Raw genomic sequence first — 19,648 nt, forward strand, 5'->3', positions numbered from 1 at the left:
GTAAAAAGAATTGAAATACTGATACATACTACAATATGGATGAATCTTAAAAACATTATGCAGAGTTAAAGAAGCCAGTTGCAAAAGACTACGTATTTCATGATGCCATTTGTATGAAATTTCTAAATAGGGAAATTTAGAGGCAGAAAATAGATTAGTAGTTGTTTGGGGCTGGGTAGTTGAAGGGAAATGGAAAGTTTTACTTTCCTGGCTGCTAAACCAAATACCATTCATTGCATTGGCTTACCAACAGGAATTTACTGGCTTGCCATTTCAGGGGCTGGGTGGTGTGCTTCCTCCTGGAATCAGTATCTTTGGGCTGGCCAGCAATCTGTGGGCTTCCATGGCTTTTCAACTTCATATGACTTCCAGTTTCTAGCTGTTCCTGTGGCTTCTTTTCCATTTCCAACGTCTTTTTGCTTCTAAGGACTTCAACCATGGTGGATCAAGGTCTACCATCATTCTGTTTGGGCACATCTTAAGTAATAACATTTTCAAAGTTCTGTTTACAAATGGGAGCACATGCACAGGACCGGGGGTTGGGACTTGAACATGCCTTTTGTGTGGGACATAATTCAGTCTCCAATAGAGAGTGACTGCTAATGGTTTCAGGGCTTCTTTTAGGGTGAAGAAAATGTTGAAAAATGGACTGTGGTGATGGTTGAACACAACTCTGTGAAAATACTAAAAACCACTCTTTGAATTGTAAATAGATGAATTATATGGCTTATGAATTGTATCTTCAGAAAGTTGTTAAAAAAGCAAACAAAAATGCAACTAATTGATCACATCTTACGTTGAAAAAATATGAATAGAAAATAATTTATTCCAAGGAAAATTATTTATTTAAATTGATGAAAAATATGAATAGAAAATAATTTATTCCAAGGAAAATTATTTATTTAAATTGAAAAATTATTAATGGTTTAGTTATGTTAGAGAAAATTTGTTATAAAATTTGAATTAAAAATTTGTTCCAAAAATACTATCTCTTAAAAAATTCATCTGTTAGATGGATTCTTAGACTGTACTCCAAAAGAACAAGTGACAAAAGAAAAAATAAATCATTTGGACTTCATCAAACTTAAAAACGTTTGTGCATCTAAGAACATTATTGTTACAGTGAACAGGTAATCAACAAAATGGGAGAAAAATCCTAGAAACCATATATCTGATAAGGGTTTAATATTCAGAATATACAGAGAACTCCTACAACTTAACAATAAAAAGGCAACCCAATGAAAAAATGGGCAAAGGACTTGAATAGACATTTCTCCAAAGAAGATATAAAAATGGCAAATTAGCATAGGAAAAGATGTTCACCATCATTAGCCACCAAGGAAATGGAAATTAAAACCACAGTGAATTACTGTCTCACACCGTTTGGATAATTTTTTTTTTAAACTTTATTTATTAATTAAAAAACTAAGAAACAAAACAGAACATCAACATACATAATCAGTAATTCACAATATCATCACTTAGTTGCATATTCATCATTTCTTAGATCATTTGCATTAATTCAGAAAAAGAAATAAAAAGACAATAGAAAAAGAAATAAAATGAACACAGTAAAGAAAAAAAAGACTATACCTACCATACCCCTTACCCCTCGCTTTCATTGATCACTAGCATTTCAAACTAAATTTATTTTAGCATATGTTCCCCCTATTATTTATTTTTATTCCATATGTTCTACTCCTTTGTTGACAAGGTAGATAAAAGGAGCACCAGATGCAAGGCTTTCACAATCACACAGTCACATTGTGACAGCTGTATCATTATTCAATCATCCTCAAGAAACATGGCTACTGGAACACAGCTCTACATTTTCAGGCAGTACCCTCCAGCCTCTCAATTATGTCTTGAATAACAAGATGATATCTACTTGATGCATAAGAATAACCTCCAGGATAACCTCTCGACTCTGTTAGAATCTCTCAGCCATTGACACTTTGTCTCATATCACTCTTCCCCGTTTTGGTCTAGAAGGTTTTCTCAGTCCCTTGATGCTGAGTCTCAGCTCATTCCAAGATCTCTGTCCCACGTTGCCAGGAAGGTCCATACCCCTGGGAGTCATGTCCCATGTAGAGAGGGATAGGGTGGTGAGACTGCTTGTTGTGTTGGCTGGAGAGAGAGGCCACATCTGAGCAACAAAAGAGGCTCTCTTGGGAGCGACTCTTAGGCCTAAATTTTAAGTAGACTTGACCTATCCTTTGTGGGGTTAAGTTTCATATAAACAAACCCCAAGACTGGGGGCTCAGCCTATAGCTTTGGTTGTCCACACTGCTTGTGAGAATATCAAGAATTCAACTTGGGGAAGTTGAATTTCTCCCTGTTCTCACCATTCCCCGAAGGGGGCTCTGCAGATACTTTTCCCCTCACTGATCGTGATTGGGATTGATTAGAGGGAGATGTGATCCATTCAAGGGGAATCTTTTTTTTAAATTTATTTTTAATTTTTTAATTTATTAATTAAAAAAATTAACAACCAACAAAAACATTAACATATCATTCCATTCTACATATATAATCAGTAATTCTTAATATCATTACATAGTTGCATATTCATCATTTCTTAGGATATTTGCATCAATTTAGAAAAAGAAATAAAATGATAACAGGAAAAAAAAGATTATACATACCATACCCCTTACCCCTCACTTTCATTTATCACTAGCATTTCAAACTAAATTTATTTTAACATTTGTTTCCCCTATTATTTATTTTTATTCCATATGTTCTACTCATCTGTTGATATGGTAGATAAAAGGAGCATCACACACAAGGTTTTCACAATCAGAGTCACATTGTGAAAGCTATATCTTGTTCAGTCATCATCAAGAAACATGGCTACTAGCACACAGCTCTACATTTTCAAGGGGAATCTTAGTATGTTTTGTGGAGCTCTGTATGAAGAGAGTAACAGGCAGAAATCTTAGAGTTCAGACCTAATACAGAGAGCAGGGAGACAAACCCAAGACACGGGTGTTTGGAGATGCTAAGCTAAGACCTGAAACTCAGAGTCTATCTTGGAGAAGCTAAGTGAGGAGCCATAGATTCTTAGGGTGAAAGCCACTGAAAACAGGAATTTAGTGAGCCATCTGAAACTAGAAGCTGGGAGAGAAGGACAGCACATGACATGATGTTCCTTCAAATGTGGCAGAGAAAACCCAGATACTATAGGAGTTTCCTCAGAGTCAAGGTATCTGTTTCTGGATGCCTTAATTTGGACATTTTCATGGCCTTAAGACAGTAAATTTGTAACTTAATAAATCCCCTCTGAAAACATGAGACCATTTCTGCTATATTGCATTCCAATAGCTTTAGCAAACCAAAACATGCCTACATTTCAGTTCAAATATTTTATTCAGTATCTAAACTCCTCTCTGGGTAAGATGAGAATTTTTTTAATCCCATTTTCTCCTCCCTACTGGAAGCTACATTCTTCCTTTTACAAATTATCAAGGATGCTGAGATTTGTACGTCTTCACTTGTGTATTATAATCACAGTAATGTCTTACATGTGTCCGTGAAAATCAGTAAGCAATCCCTGTATTATTATACCTAAGTAAATATCCTTCACTGCTGAGCCAAGCATCCCACTAGGAGAATATTCCCTTTCTTTAGATATTCTAGAAACAGAAGATGTCTAATATCAATGTCTTGATTTTAATTTAGCTTAAAATTAAAAGGTGCTCTTTTCTTATTCTGAAATTTTGGGGAAATGTCTCAGTTGAGTCACCAAAAATAAGGTTATGGCATTGTTTCAATACAAATTTATAGCATCTTATAAAAAATTCCTCCAGTCTGCACTGAGCTTTTTTAAATAAGAAATGATTGTTGAATTTTAACAAAAATCTTTTGATATATATATATATATATATATATATATATCAAGATAACCATTCCTTCTTAAAACAATTATGGTAATAACATTAATATCAAACATGTTGCCCTGTCCTTGAATATACTTTACTTAATTTACGAATGCTAAAGAACTATTTTCCTCTTGAATACTTAGACTTGGTTGCTTAAAATAAACCTACCGTTGTAAGGTTTTCATTTTAATGATATGCTATATTTATAAAAACAATCTGTTAGTATAATTATATTTTGCTGCATAACAAATTACCATAAGAGTTCACATCTTAAATCAACAAAAATATCTTATTTCCCACAACTTCTGAGGACTGGGAATTAAGGAATGCCTTAGCTGACTGGATCCCTCAGGAGATTGCAGTCAAGCTGTTGAGGATGCTTTCTTCTTAAGACTGAACTTAGGAAGAAGAATGGGCTTCAGGCTCAGTCAAATGGTTGTTGTCATTGCATGGACCACTTTAAAGAGTTTTTTCCTACGCGGCATATTGTTTCCCCCAGCAGAGGTTGCCCAGAACCAGCCATCAGGGCTCGGTGGTGCTGCCCAGAGGAGTAGCGAGGCATGAGTATGCAGCAGCCATGAGAAGCAGCTCGCCTGATAAAACTCCTGCAGTCGGTTCTTCTGCAGGCTTGCTGAGTGTTCCAAGGCGAGTCCATGCTGCCGGTGACCGCGGCGCCCCAACGGCCGCTCGGCCCGCCACGGCTCATCGGCGCTGCCCGGCCGATCTCGGAGGCAGCCGCGGGGCATCACCCGTGCCTAGGTGCGGCCCCACAGCCTTTGCGGTGGGCGGAGGGCCGGGGCCGGGGCCGGCGCAGCCGGCGTGGAGCCTTTAGATTCCTGCCGGAAAACTTCTGGCCCCTTTGGATAATTTTTGCCCATTTAAAAAATTGAGTTGTGGCCTTTTCCTTATTGATTTATGAGAATTCTTTATATATTCTGGGTACTCGTTCTTTGTCACGTGTATTTATTCTGTCTCCCAGAATGTGGCTTTCCTATTTATTGTTTTGGAGGATGGGGGGAGCTATAGTTAGCACTTCTGATTGATGACAAATCTTACCTTAGGTCCCCCTCCCCTGCCTTTTTTTTAAAGTTAAATAACCTAGTGTGTTTTTTGTTTTGTTTTGTTTTTACAAAAAACGCCCACCTTTCCTCTGTCCTCCCATCATTCCCCAACTGCTAAGCTGCTTTCATTCTCTGCAAATTCACTATTTCTAGTCATTTCTTATGAATGATGTCATATTATTATTATTATTATTATTTTGTATAGGCAGGTTCCATGTCATATAATTTTTGTCCTTATGTGTTTGGCTTATTCCACTCAGCATAATGTTTCAAGATGCTTTCCTAATACAACATCCCAGAACTTCATTTTATCTTATGACAAAATAAGATTCCATTGTGTGTATCTTAATGTATATCACATTATCCATTATCAGTAGATGGCCACTTGGGTTGTTTCCGTCTTTTTTCTAATGTGAATAATGCTGCTGTAAATACTGGTGTACAAGTATGTGTTTGCAACATGATTTTCCCTCTCTTTGGGTAGGTATATCTAGCAGTGGGAATGCCAGGTCAAATGATCTTTTAGTTTTTAGGCTGCTTAAAGCAGATGTTGTGAAATGGGTTGGCTTAAACAATGGAGATCTGTTAGCTTACAGTTTGAGGCTGAGAAAATGCCAAGTCAAGGCATCCTTCAAGGTGATGCCCTCTTCCCAAAGACCAGCTGCTGGCCTTCTTGGCTCCTCTGCCACATGGAGGCTTCTGGTGTCTCCCTTCTCTTCCCAGTTTCATTGATTTCAGCTTCTTCCTTCCATGTCTTTGTCTCTTTGTCTGATTTTCATTCTCTCTCTTAAAAAGGTCCCCAGTAATAGGATTATGATCCATCCTGAATGATGTGGGTCACACCTTAACTGAAGTAGCCTCATCGGAAAGATCCCACTTCCAATAGGTTCACACCCATAGGAATTGATTGACTTTAAGGACATGTATTTCTGACATACACAGAGCTTAAAACCACCACATTCTACCCTCTAGACCCCAAGAAGACATATTCAGGATGCGTTAATTCCACCAGAATATCCCAAAAGCCTTAAATCATTTCAGTAACAATGCTTAGTACAAACTCTCATCAAAATGGATTATAGGTATGGTGTGTCCTGGGGCACAATTCCCTTCTATCTCTGAACCTGTGAAACCTCGAGAACAAATTACCCATTTCTAATATATGAAAGAGGGACAGCATATGATAAACAAATGCTTACATTCCCATATGGAGAAAATGGAAGGAAAACAGGGATCACAGGTCCCAAACAGCTCTGAAACCCAGCAGGGCATATTCTGTTAGATTTTGAAGGTTGAGAGTCATATGGAAGCATATGGAGGTTTTGTCCCTCTGGGCCTGAGGGAGCAGCAGCCCAACCCTTTCAGGTATTTGCTCCTCCCAAACACTGGGATGAAGAGCAAACACTGTGGTGGCAGCCAAACTGTCCATAGTCCCTGGGGGATATGCACCACCTCTGAAGAGTGGGGTGTTAGCACTCTCCCTGGACAGTGGGGTAGAAGGCCCACCATCTCCAAGTGCTGGGGCAGAGGTACCCTCTCCACAGACATGGGTGGGCTTACTCTCTTGGTCCAAGAAGATGTCTTTGGTCCAGACCTCAGCTTCCATGGTTCTGCCTTGAAGTGATTTTTCTGTTAGTCACTTTTGTGTCCCTTTTAGTCCAGGCTGGAACTCATTCCATTCATACAGAGTGCACAAAAACTTGTCAGTTTTATATGCAGTACGCAGGGGTCCAAACCATCAGAAACAGGACTCTCCACAAATCTTTTCTGGATAACTGTGTGTCTCCAGATGACTCACACTGAAATGTCTGACTGGTTCTGTGTTCAGTTAAATTCTCACATAGGCTCTATTCTTTGGGATTTGATTTCCAGAAACTCAAGAGTTTTCCAAACCATCAGTTTCTGGTTTCTTGTTGCCCAGAAGTTTAGTTCTCAGCTTCTCCCTCTCCTCTCACATCTGCAAGGAGAAACAAGGCTGCGCTTCCCATGCTTAACTTAAAAATCTCAGCTGAATATCCAAGTTAATGACTTTCAAGTTCTCCCTTCCGTCCAATGTTCAAATTCAGTTTTGCCAGGTTCTCTGCCACTTTAAAACAAGGATTGTCTTTCTTCCAGTTTCCAATAACAGAGTCATAACTGCTGTCTAAGGCCTCATTGAAAGCACCTTTTGCATCCATATTTCTACCATCAGTCTCTTTGAAGCAATCTAGGCCTTTTTTATAAAGCTCCTTACAGTTCTTCCAGCTTTTGTCCATTACTCAATTCCAAAGCCATTTCCACATTTTTGGTATTGGCAGTAGCAGTACCCCACTCTCCTGGTACCAAAATCTGTTTTAGTATTCTAGGCTGCTCTGAGCAGATGCCATGAAATGGTTACCTTAAACAATGGGAATTTATTAGCTTACAGTTTGAGGCTGAGAACATTTATAAATCAAGCCATCATCAAGACGAAGCTTTCGCCCTGGAGACCAGCTGTTGGAATCCTGGCCTGTTCTCCATATGGTAAGGCACAGGGTGGTGTCTGCTAGTCTCTTCCTTGTCTTCTGGGTTTTGTTGCTTTCAGCTTCTTGCTTCTGTGGCTTTCTCTATATATGTATATTCATTCTGTTTATAAAAGGGCTCCAGTAATAGGGTCCTATTTGATTAATACCTTAATCAAAGTAACCATCAAAAAGGTCCTACCTCTATAAATCAATTTAGGTAGAATTGACATCTTGACTATATTTTGTCTTCTAGTCCATGAACTTTAGGCCCTTCCATTTATTTAGGTCTTCTGTGATTTCTTTTAGCAATTTCTTGTAGTTTTCTTTGTATGGGTCTTTTGTATCCTTAGTTAAATTTATTCCTAAATATTTTATTCTTTTGGTTGCAATTGTAAATGAAATTTTTTTCTTGATTTCCTCCTCAGCTTCATTCAGTGTGCTTATATTATTGTGCTATAAATCAGGTAGTGTTGTGCTATCCATTTCTGAATTTTTACAATCAGTCCTTTGCACAATCTGTATTCCTTCAGCACCAGTTGCCCAGTCTTTACCCTCTTTCCGTCTCCTTATAACTTGTGTTTTTAACTTAAATTCTCCAAGTTCGCTCATTAATGTTAGTTCATATCAGTGAGACTGTGTAGTATTTGTCCTTTCTTTTTGGCTAAGTTCACTCAGCATAAGGTCCTTAAGGTTCACACACGTTATTACATGCTTCATGACTTTATTCTGTCTTACAGCTGTGTAATATTCCATCGTATGTGTATACCACTGCTTGTTTAGACACTTGTCTGTTGATGGACATTTGGCTGTTTTCCGTCTGTTGGCGATTATAAATAATGCTGCTATAAACATTGGTGTGCAAATGTCCGTTTGTGTCTTTGCCCTCAGGTCCTCTGAATATATACCTAGTAATGGGATTACTGGATCATATGGCAACTCTAGGAATGCCTAGAATGTCCATGATGGCTTCCTGAGGGACCACCAAACTCCCTTCCAGAGTAGTTGTACCATTTTACATTCCCACCAAATGTAAAATGTTTCATTTGTCTGTTTCTCCACATCCTCTCCAGCACTTGTCGTTTTGTTTGTTTGGTAACGGACCTTCTAGAGGGTATCAGATGATCTCTCATTGTGGTTTTTACTTGCATTTCCCTAATAGCCAGGGAATTTAAGCATCTTTCCATGTGCCTTTTAGCCATTTGTTTTTCCTCTTCTGAAAAGTGTCTGTTCATGTCTTTTGCCCATTAAAAAAAAATTTTATTGATAAACTGGTGTACAAGCACATACATTATTAACATACAAACATTCCATACTTGGAATACAATCAGTGGCTCACAGTGTCATCACATAGTTGTATATTCATCACCATGATCATTTTTTTTAGAATATTTGTATCACTCCAGAAAGTGATACAAATTTTATCACTTTTTTTTACTAAAAGAAAAAAAAGAAAAAACTCATATGTACCATACCCCTTACCCCTCCTTCTCATTGACCACCAGTATTTCCATCTACCTAATACATATATTTTTAATTTTAACATTTGTTCCTCCTATTATTTATTTATTTTTAATCCGTATGTTTTACTCATCTGTCCATACCATATATAAAAGGAGCATCAGACCCAAGGTTTTCACAATCACACAGTCACATTAAGAAAGCCATATCATTATATAATCATCATCAAGAAACATGGCTACTGGAATACAGCTCTATTAAAAGGGGATGTCTATATAATGCATAAGAATAACCTCCAGGATAACCTCTCAACTGTTTGAAATCTTTCAGCCACTACCACTTTATTTTGTCTCATTTCTCTCTTACCTCTTTCGGTTGAAAAGGTTTTTTTCAGTCCCTTGATGCTGAGTCCCAGCTCATTCTAGGATTTCCGTCCCATGTTGTCAGGGAGGTTTACACTCCTGGGAGTTATATCTCACATAGAGAGGGGGAGGGCAGTGAATTTGCTTGCTGTGTTGGCTGAGAGAGGCCACATCTGAGCAACAAAAGAGGTTCTCTGGGGGTGACTTTTAGGCCTAATTTTAAGTAGGCTTAGTCTGTCCTTTGTGGGGATAAGTTTCATATGAACAAAAATCAAGATTGAGGCTTTTGCCCATTTTTTAATTGGGTTGTTTCTTTGTTGTTGAGTTGAAGAATTTCTATATATTCTGGACGCTAAACACTTATATGTGGTTTCCAAATATTGTCTCCCATTGCGTAGGCTGCTTTTTTACTTTCTTGACAAAGTTCTTTCTGCACGAAAGTATTTAATTTTGAGGAGTTCCCTTTTATTTATTTCTTTTTTCAGTGCTCATGCTTTGGGTGTAAGATCTACAAAGCCACATTCTAATAGAAGATTTATAAGATGTTTCCCTACGTTTTCTTCCCAAAGTTTTATTGTCTTAACTCTAATGTTTATTAGGTCTTTGATCCATTTTAAGTTAATTTTTGTGTAGGGTGTGAGATATGGATCCTCTTTCATTCTTTTGTATATGGATATCCAGTTCTCCAAGCACCATTTATTGAAGAGGCTGCTCTGTCCAAGGTGAGTTGACTTGACCACCTTATCAAAGATCAAGGGTCTATATCTGAACACTGTGTTCAATTCCATTGGTCTGCATATCTGTCTTTATGCCAGTACCATGCTTTTTTGACCACTGTAGCTTTGTAATATGTTTTCCAGTCAGGTAGTGTAAGAACTCTGCTTCATTTTTCTTTTTCAAGATTTTTTTTAACTATTTGGGCACCTTTCCTGTGGTAGTTAGATTCAGTTTTCAATTTGGCCAGGTGAAGGTGCCTAGTTCTGTTGCTGTAGACAGGAGCCAATGGTACATGAACCTTACCTGTTGCTCATTACATCTGCAGTCAGCTAAGAGGCGTGCCTGCTGTAATGAATGATGTTTGATTTAATTGGCTGGTGCTTAAATGAGAGAGCTCAACGTAGCACAGCCCAAGCAGCTTAGCATACCTCATCTCAGCACTCGCAGCTCAGCCCAGGCCGTTGAGATGCAGAAAGAAATCACCCTGGGGAAAGTTGTTGGAACTCAGAGGCCTGGAGAGAAGGCCAGCAGAGATCACTCTGTGCCTTCCCACATAAGAAAGAACCCCAGTGAAAAGTTAGCTGCCTTTCCTCTGAAGAACTAATGAAATAAATCCCCTTTTATTAAAAATCAATCCACCACTGGTGTGTTGCATTCGGCAGCTAGCAAACTGGAACACTTCCTTACCAAATAAATTTGGTTGTAAGTTTTTCTAGTTCTGCAAAATAAGTTTTTAGGGTTTTAATTGGTATTGCATTGAACCTATAAATAATTTTGGGTAGAGTTGACATCTTAACTTTGTTTAGTCTTCCATTCCATGAACATGGTATGCTCTTCCATTTATTTAGGTCTCCCATGATTTCTTTTAGCAATTTCCTGTAGTTTTCTGTGTAAAGGTCTTTTGTATCCTTAGTTAAACTTATTCCTAAATATCTGTTTCTTTTGGTTGCTATTGTAAATGGAATTTTTTTTCTTGATTTCCGCCTCATATTGCTCATTACTAGTATGTAGAAACACTCCTGATTTTGGGGTGTTGATCTTTATCCTACTTCTTTGCTATACTAATTTATTAGCTCTGGTAGCTTTCTATAGATTTTTTTGGATTTTCAACATATAGTATCATATCAGCTGCAAACAGTGAGAGTTTTACTTCTTCCTTTCCAATTTGGATGCCTTTTATTTCTTTTTCTTTTCTAATTACTTTGGCTAGACCTTCCAACACAATGCTAAATAATAGCAGTGACATTAGGTATTCTTATCTTGTTCCTGATCTTAGAGGGGAAGCTTCAGTCTTTTCCACTGAGGATGATTTTAGCTGTGGTTTTTTTCATATATTCCCTTTATCATGTCAAGGAAGTTTTCTTCTGTTCCTATCCTGTGAAGTGTTTTCATCAAGAAATGATGTTGAATTTTGTCAAATGCCTTTTCTGCATCAATCAAGATGATCATGAGATTTTTCTGTTTTGATTTGTTGATATGGTATATTATATTAATTGATTTCTCATGTTGAACCATCCTTGTATACCTGGAATAAATCCCACTTGGTCATGGTGTGTAATTCTTTTAATGTACTACTGGATTTGATTTGCAAGATTTTGCTGAGGAATTTTGCATCTGTATTCATTAGAGAGGTTGGTCTGTAATTTTCTATAAGAAAATTAAAGAAGTATCATTATAAGTAAATTATAGAAGTATAAAATTATATAGTATCTTTGTCTGTCTTTGGTATTAGGGTGATGTTGGCTTCATGAGTTAGTTCTTTAGTTTTTTTGAAGGGTTTGATCAGAATTAGTTCTAATTCCTTCTTGAACACTTGGTAGAATCCACACATGAAGCCATCTGGTCCTGGACTTTTCTCTTTTGGGAGTTTCTTGATGACTCTTTCAATTTCTTTACCTGTGATATGTTTGTTGAGGTCATCTATTTCTTCTCAAGTCAGTGTTGGTTGTTTATGCTTTTGTAGAAAGTTGTTCATTTCATCTGCGTTGTCTAGTTTATTACACAATAAGTGCATATAATTGGCCATAGTTTACTCTCATTACCTCCTTTATTTCTGTGAGGTCAGTGGTTATGTCTCCTCTTCCATTTCTGATTTTATTTATTTACATCCTCTCTCTCTCTTTTTTTTGTAGCTAAGGGTCTATGCCAGTTTGAAAGGATTATGTACCCTAGAAAAGCTATGTTTAAATCCTGATCAAGCTGTGGAGACAGCTGTTTCTTTTAATCCCTATTCAGCACTATAGTTTGGAAACTTGGTTAGATTATCTCCACAGAGATGTGACACACCCAATTGTGGCTATTAATCTTTGATGAGAGGGGCATGTGACTCCACCTATTCCAGGTGGGTCTTGATTAGTTTACTAGAATCCTTTGAAGGAGGAAGCATTTTGGAGAGAGCAGCAGAGTCACAAGAGGAGAATCATGAGCACCCATGCAGCCAGAGACCTTTGGAGATGAGGAAGGAATACATCCCCAGGATGCTTTATGAAACAAGAAGCCTGGAGATAAAATGCTGATGTTGCCATGTTCGCCATGTGCCTTTCCATTTGAGAGAGAGAGAAACCCTGAACATCATCGGCCTTTCTTGAGTGAAGGCGACCTCTTGATGATGCCTTAATTTGGATGTTTTTATAGACTTGCTTTAATTGGGACATTTTCATGGCTTTATAATTGTAAACTTGCAACTTAATAAATTCCCCTTTTTAAAAGCTGTTCCATTTCTGGTATATCACATTCTGGCAGCTAACAGACTGGAACAAGGTCCATCAGTTTTATTGATTTTCTCAAAGAACCTCCTTCTGGTTTTGTTGATTTTCTAAATTGTTTTCATGTCCTCAGTTTCCTTTATTTATGCTCTAAACTTTGTTATTTTTCTCCTTTTGTTTGCTTTGGGGTTAGTTTGCTGCCCTTTCTCTAGTTCTTCCAAGTGAACAGTTAATTCCTTGATTTTTGCGCTTTCCTTTTTTTCTCTTTCTTTTTTAATATAGGCATTTAAGACAGTAAATTTCCCTCTTAGCACTGCCTTTTCTGCATCACATAAAGTTTCATATGTTGTGTTTTCATTTTCATTTGCCTCGAGATATTTAGTGATTTATTCCTTGACCCACTGGTTAAGAGTGTATTGTTTAGCCTCCATATATTTGTGAATTTTCTGACCCTCTGCCTGTTACTGATTTCTAACTTCATTCCATTATGATCCAAGAAAGTGTTTTGAATGATTTTAGTCTTTTTAAGTTTCAATCTTTGTGACCCAGCATATGGTCTGTCCTTGAGAATGATCCACAAGCACTTGAGAAAAATGTGTATCCTCCTATTGTGGGGTGTAATGTTCTGTAAATGTCTGTTAAGTCTAGTTCATTTATTGTATTAATTCAAATTCTCTCTTTCTTTATTGATCCTCTGTCTAGATGTTCTATCCATTGATGAGAGTGGGCAGTTGAAATCTCCAACTATCATGGTAGAGATGTCTTTTTTTTCTTTCAGTGTTGTTTGTGTTTGCCTCATGTACTTTGGAGCACTTTACTCAATGCATAAGTATTTATGATTGTTATGTCTTCTTGCTGAAGTGTTCCTTTTATTAATACATAGTGTCCTTTGTGTTGTTTAATTGTTTTACATTTGAGGTCTAATTTGTTGGTTATTAGTATAGCTACTCCTGCTCTTTTCTGATTGTTGTTTGCATAAAATATGTTTTCCCATTAAACCTATTTTTGTCCTTGGGCCTAAAATGAGTCTCCAGTATACAGCATATACATGGGTCCTGTTTTTTAATCCATTCTGCTAGCCTGTGTATTTTGATTGGGGAGTTTAAGCCATTAACATTTAACTATGAAGGGCAGTACTCTCTTCTATCGTTTTGTCTTTTGGGTTATATATGTAACATCTAATTTATTTTCTCTTTTAACCTTTACTGATAGTCTTCATTTCTACACTCTTTTCCACATCTCTCTCTCCTGCCTTTTCCTGTCTGCTTCTAGTGCTCCCTTTAGTATTTCATGCAGAGCCGGTCTCTTGGTCACAAATTCTCTCAGTGATTTTTTTGTCTGAAAATGTTTTACTTTTTCCCTCATTTTTGAAGGACAATTTTGCTGGATATAGAATTCTTGGTTGGCAGTTTTTCTCTTTTAGAATCTTACATATATCATACCACTACCTTCTTGCCTCCATGGTTTCTGCTGAGAAATCCATATATAGTCTTACTGGGCTTCCCTTGTGTGTGATGGATTGCTTTTTTCTTGCTCCTTTCAAAATTCTCTTTTTCTCTTTGGCTTGACAGTCTGATTAGTAAGCAAGCGTCTTGGAGTATGTCTATTTGGATCTATCCTGTTTGGGGTATGCTGTACTTTTTTTTTTTTTAATGCTGTACTTCTTGAATCTGTGATTTTATGTCTTTCATAAGAGATGGGAAATTTTCAGTGATTATTTCCTCCATTAATCTTTCCCCTTTTCCATTCTCTTCTCCTGGAACCTCCACAACACATATATTTGTGCACTTCATGTTGTTATTCAGTTCCCTAAGACCCTGCTCATATTTTTCCATTCTTCCATATATTTCTTTGTGTGCCAGATTTCAGATGTTCCAGTCCTCTAGTTCCCTAATCATTTCTTCTGCCTCTTCAGATCTATTGTAGGTTTCCACTGTTTTTTCCCCCCCACATCTTTGATTGTGCCTTTCATTCCCATAAATTCTGTGATTTGTTTTTTCAAACTTTCAAGTTCTTCTTTTTGTCGCCCTGTGTCTTCTTTATATCCTCTCTCAACTTGTTGATTTGAATTTTGATGAGATTTTCCATATCTGTTCAAACATCTGGAATTAGTTGTTTCAACTTCTGCATCTCATTTGAATTCTTGCTTTGTTCCTTTCAATGGGACATATCTTCTGTGTTGCTAGTATGACTTGTTATTTTCTGATGGTGTCTAGACATTTGATTTCCTTAAATTTTGTAGGTTGTTTTCACCTTTTTACCTAGTATTTTCTTGCTAGATAGCTTTGGTCTCTATCTGTTCTTTGACATTCAGTTCAACTTATTTTAGACCTCTAGCAAAGGTTCTGTTTAACTGATCAGAATTTTTCAGTTCTTGTTTTTCTGCTTCTTGCCCTGCCTATATAGAGTCTTCTTTTTCATTTGAGGAGAGTCTCCCCAGATATTATAGACCTCAGACATATTTTCCCAGATAGGAGAGGCCCACATTACAGAAGAAAGAGTCTCCATCACATGTTTTCCCTGAGGGTGAGACCCAGCAGGTTGTCAGACTTTCCTAAGAAGCCTCTAGACTGTTCTTTTCCTGTCTTGTCCAACATGTAGCACATGTATGTCCGTAGCTTCCCACTAGCATACAGTGATGTGGTGCTTTTACTTTCAGCAGGTTCTCCCTGCTGGGGTCTGGTTGAGACAGAGGTGAAGTTGTTGATTGGCATTAATTTCTTCAGTTTTCCAGTCTCTGCAGCCTGAATTCCTTGAAAGATTCCACTTGAACTGGGCCCCACCTTCCTCTTAGGGAAGATAGAACCTTTAGGGAATTAACTCCTTTCTAAGGAGTTCATTTATCTCATTACATAGTCTCTCAAACAAGCTTAATTCTTCTCTTGCCTGGGGAAGTACTCCTGATTTCTCTAGCAATTTCTTCCTTGACCCACTCATTGTTTAAGAGTGTGTTATTTAATCTCCACATATTTGTGAAAGTTCTTATTCTTTGGTGGTTATTGATTTTTACCTTAACTCCATTGTGATCTGAGAAAGTATTTTGAATAATTTCAATGTTTTAAATTTATAAAGACCTGTTTTGTGCCCCAGCCAATGGTCTATCCTGGAGAATGTTCCATGAGCACTAGAGAAGAATGTATATCCTGGTATTTTGGGGTGTAATGACCTATATATGTCTGTTAGGTCTAATTCATTTATCAAGTTGGTTAACTTCTCTGTTTTTCTTGTTGATGCTCCGTCTGGTTGGTCTATCTATAGAGGAGAGTGGTGTATTGAATTATCCTATTATTGTTAAAAAATTTATTGCTCCTTCAGTTTTGCCAATGTCTGTCTGTCCCTGTACTTTGGAGCTCCTTTATTCGGATCATAGACATTTATGATTGTTATTTCTTTTTGGTTGACTGCCGCTTTTACTAATATATAGTATCCTGTATCTCTTATGATGTCTGTATTAGTTAGGATTCTCTAGAAAAACAGAATCAACAGGAAATATTTGTAAATATAAAATTTATGTAAGTGTCTTATGTAGCCATGGGAAACGTAGAGTTCAAAATCCACAGGGCAGGCTGTGAAGCTGACAGTTCCGGTGGAGGGTCTCCACAGGAGAGGCTCGCCAGCCAAAGCAGAAAAGGAGCCCGTCTCTTCCGAATCCTCCTTAAGGGCTTCCAGTGATTAGATTAAGCATCACTCCTTGCAGAAGACACTCCCCTTGGCTGATTACAAAAGGAATCAGCTGTGGATGCGGCCGATGTGGTTATGATTTAATTCTATGAAATGTCCTCATAGCAACAGACAGGCCAGCACTTGCATAATCAGATGAACAGGTACCACCACCTGGCCAAGTTGACACATGAAACTGACTATGACACTGTCTACATTTAACATCTATTTTGTCTGATGTTAGTATAGCTACTCCTGCTTTCTTCTGGCAATAGCTTGCATGAAACATTTTTTTCCATCCTTTCGCTTTCAGTCTGTTTGTATCCTTGTGTGTAATATCAATCTCTGGTAAACAGCATATAGCTGGATTACATTTCTTAATCCATTCTGCCAATCTGTATCTTTTACTTGGTAAGTTTATTCCATTAACATTCAGAGTTATTACTGAGAATGCATTTCTTGAATCCACCATCTTATCCTTTGGATCTTGACAGATCTTTATGGTTTTTTTTCCTTCTTTCTCTTTTTTATCCTTTAGGTTACCCTTAGTGGTATTCTTCAATTCTGTGCCTTCCTCCAATCTTAATTTTTCAACTGGCAAAACTCCCTTTAGTATTTCTTGTAGAGCTGGTCTCTTGTTGACATTCTCTCAGCTTTTGTTTGTCTGAAGATTTTAATTTCTCCCTCAGTTTTGAAGGACAGTTTGGTTGGGTACAGAATTCTAGGCTGGAAGTCTTTCTCTTTCAGGATCTTAAGTATGTCATACCACTGCCTTCTCGCCTCCACTGTGCCAGTTGACTAGTCCAAATTCAGTCTTATGTGGTTTCCCTTCTCGGTAGTAGATATTGTTTTTCTCTTGCTGCTTTCAGGATATTCTGCTTCTCTTCAGCGTTTGACAGACTGATTAGTATATGTCTTGGGGTAGCCTGTTTGGATTTATTCTGTTTGGCATTTGTTCGACCTCTTTGATTTGCATAGTTACGTCTTTTATAAAGGTTAGGAAGTTTCCCCCCATTATATTCTCCACTAAGCTTCCTAGCCCTTTACTCTTCTCTTCTCCATCTGGGACACTATTGATACTTATATTTGTGTGCTTTGTTTTGTCCATCATTTCCCTGAGATCCAGTTCAAAAATTTCCATCTTTTTTGTCATTTGCTCTTTTCTGCATTCAAAATCAGTTGTTCTGTCCTCTGGTTCCCATATTCTTTCTTCTGCTTCTTCAAATCTGCTGTTGTGTGTCTCTAGTTTATTTTTTTATTTCATCTACAGCAGCTTTAATCTCTTTATCTGCTATTGTTTATTTATTCTTTCAAATTCCTCTTTATGCCCTTGTAGTGTCTTCTTGATCTCATTTATGTTGTTAGCTATCCCACTAATTTTATTTAGTAAAGTTATATACACATCTTTGATTTGTTCTTCCAATATCTGTATCTCCTCTGGAATTTTAATTTGGTCATTAGACTAGCTTTCCGTCTGCATCTTCGTATGTTTAGTGATCATCTGTTGCCTTCAGGGCATATAAATATCTTGAGATGATGTATATTTCCTTCAGTAGTCTAAAACTTTGTATTTGTGGGATGGGTGTGGAGGGTGTGGAGAGGGACATGACAGTGCAATGATGGATTGCGGTACAGATACATGCACGGTCGAGGACTCTGTGCTGGTGCCTGTGAGTGTGGGGTCTGACCTCACAGCTGCAGACGTGTAGGGTGGGTGCCATGGGGTGAGTTGCAGCTCAGGCAGGCCTTGAAGTGCAGGAGCAGAGCCACGTGGAGGATGCAGAGGTAGGGCCCGGCAGGAGGTGGATGGGGAGACTGAGAGGTTGCACGGGGACTGCTATGTGGGCAGGGTGGGGGTGGGCACATGCAGCATGTGGTCGTGTGTCAGGGTGTGGGGTACAGGGCACAGAAGTGGTGGGACAGGAAGGCTGGGGCACAGGTGTGTTCTTGCACAGGTGGAGGGGCCCAGGGTGGCCAGGATGTGGAAATGTGAATGGTAGGGGTGGGGCACAAGTTGTTCAAGTTGCAGGAGGTGTATTGGGTGGGTGATGACGGGTGGGTGATGACGGGTGGGTGGGGCCCTGGCACAAGTCTGTAAGGTTGGGGTGGAGTGGGGGTGCCCCCTTGTGCAGGATGGAGGCTTTGTGGCACAGATGTGCCGAGAGCACCTGCAAGGTGTTGGAGAAGGGCACTTGTGCTGTGGGGTGGGGCAAGGGTGTGCGTGGGTGTGGGGCAAGGGTCAAGAGGTCTGAGCATGGGTACGTGGCTGTGCTGGTATATGAATCTGGGGGGTGGGGTCCTGGCATGCGTGTGTGCAGAGTTTGGGGGCATTGGGGTGGGATTGTGCCTGTGTGGGCTACAGGCGGGCGGGTGTGGCTCGGATGTGCAGATCAGCACTTGCCCAGAACTGAAGGGGGTGTGGTGTGAGTGGGTGTGTGCACGTGCACATGTTTGGGGGCCAGATGCTGCTGTGCGCGTGGGCAGAGCTCAGGGGGTTTCGGGCAGGGTTATGGAACTGTATGAGCTGGGTGCGGTGTGACCCAGCAGTGAAGGTGAGTGCCTGCAGCCCAGATGCACAGGTGATAGCCTGCATTGGACAGGGAGTGGTGAGGTAGGGGAGGTAGAGGGGCTGGCCGAGGGGACACAGGTCTCAGGAGGGGCGGGGCGAGGCTGTGTGATTGTGCAGGAGAGTGGGTTGTGCCCCTGTGGGGTGGGGGGGAACAGTGGTGTGGGGAGGAATGCTTCGGGAGGGCGGGGTAGGGCGGGGCTGTTTGGAGAGCAGTGGGGGTGGGTGATGGGGTTCAGGTGCATGGGGTGTGGAGTGGTCGCAGGTCATGGTTTGTGGTGGCGTGCGTGAGGGTAGCACATTCAATTCAAGGAAAGCAGCTTGGTTTACTTCCTTCTGTGCACTCCTGAGGGCTCCAGGTCTCTGTTTGGAAAGGGGCCCGTTAGGCTGTTCGCACTAACTGGCCAGTCTCTGCTTCTCTGTGTCTCAGTTCTTCTGCTTTTCCAGCCAGGGCCTCCTTATGTGGTATAGAAGACCCTCCCAGGTCGGTTACACCCTGAAATCACTCTCCTGAGCTGTTTTCTGTCCCTTCTCTAGCTGTTCTTTGGAGCAGGGGTGAACTCGACCTATCCTATTTCTGCCATCTTCCCGGAAGTTCTGTTCTCTATTATATTTATCTAAACTCTTAATCATTTTTTTCTTCTGCTGACTTTGAGTTTACCTTGCTCTTGATTTTCTGGTACCTCAAGATGCAAAGTTAATTAATAAAGTTTTTTTCCTTTTTCAATTAATGTAGGCATTAGTGGCTATAAATT

At 39.2% G+C, this 19,648-nt stretch overlaps 1 protein-coding gene across 6 annotated transcripts in view; it reads left to right on the plus strand.

Moving 5' to 3' along the window:
• The window catches only part of TOP1MT (DNA topoisomerase I mitochondrial), an 86,177-nt gene that overhangs the window by 26,507 nt on the left and 40,022 nt on the right, over positions 1-19,648 (plus strand). The window lies entirely within an intron of this gene.

The sequence above is a fragment of the Tamandua tetradactyla genome, chromosome 6 (assembly GCF_023851605.1).
Source record: "Tamandua tetradactyla isolate mTamTet1 chromosome 6, mTamTet1.pri, whole genome shotgun sequence".
In the NCBI taxonomy this organism is placed as follows: domain Eukaryota; kingdom Metazoa; phylum Chordata; class Mammalia; order Pilosa; family Myrmecophagidae; genus Tamandua; species Tamandua tetradactyla.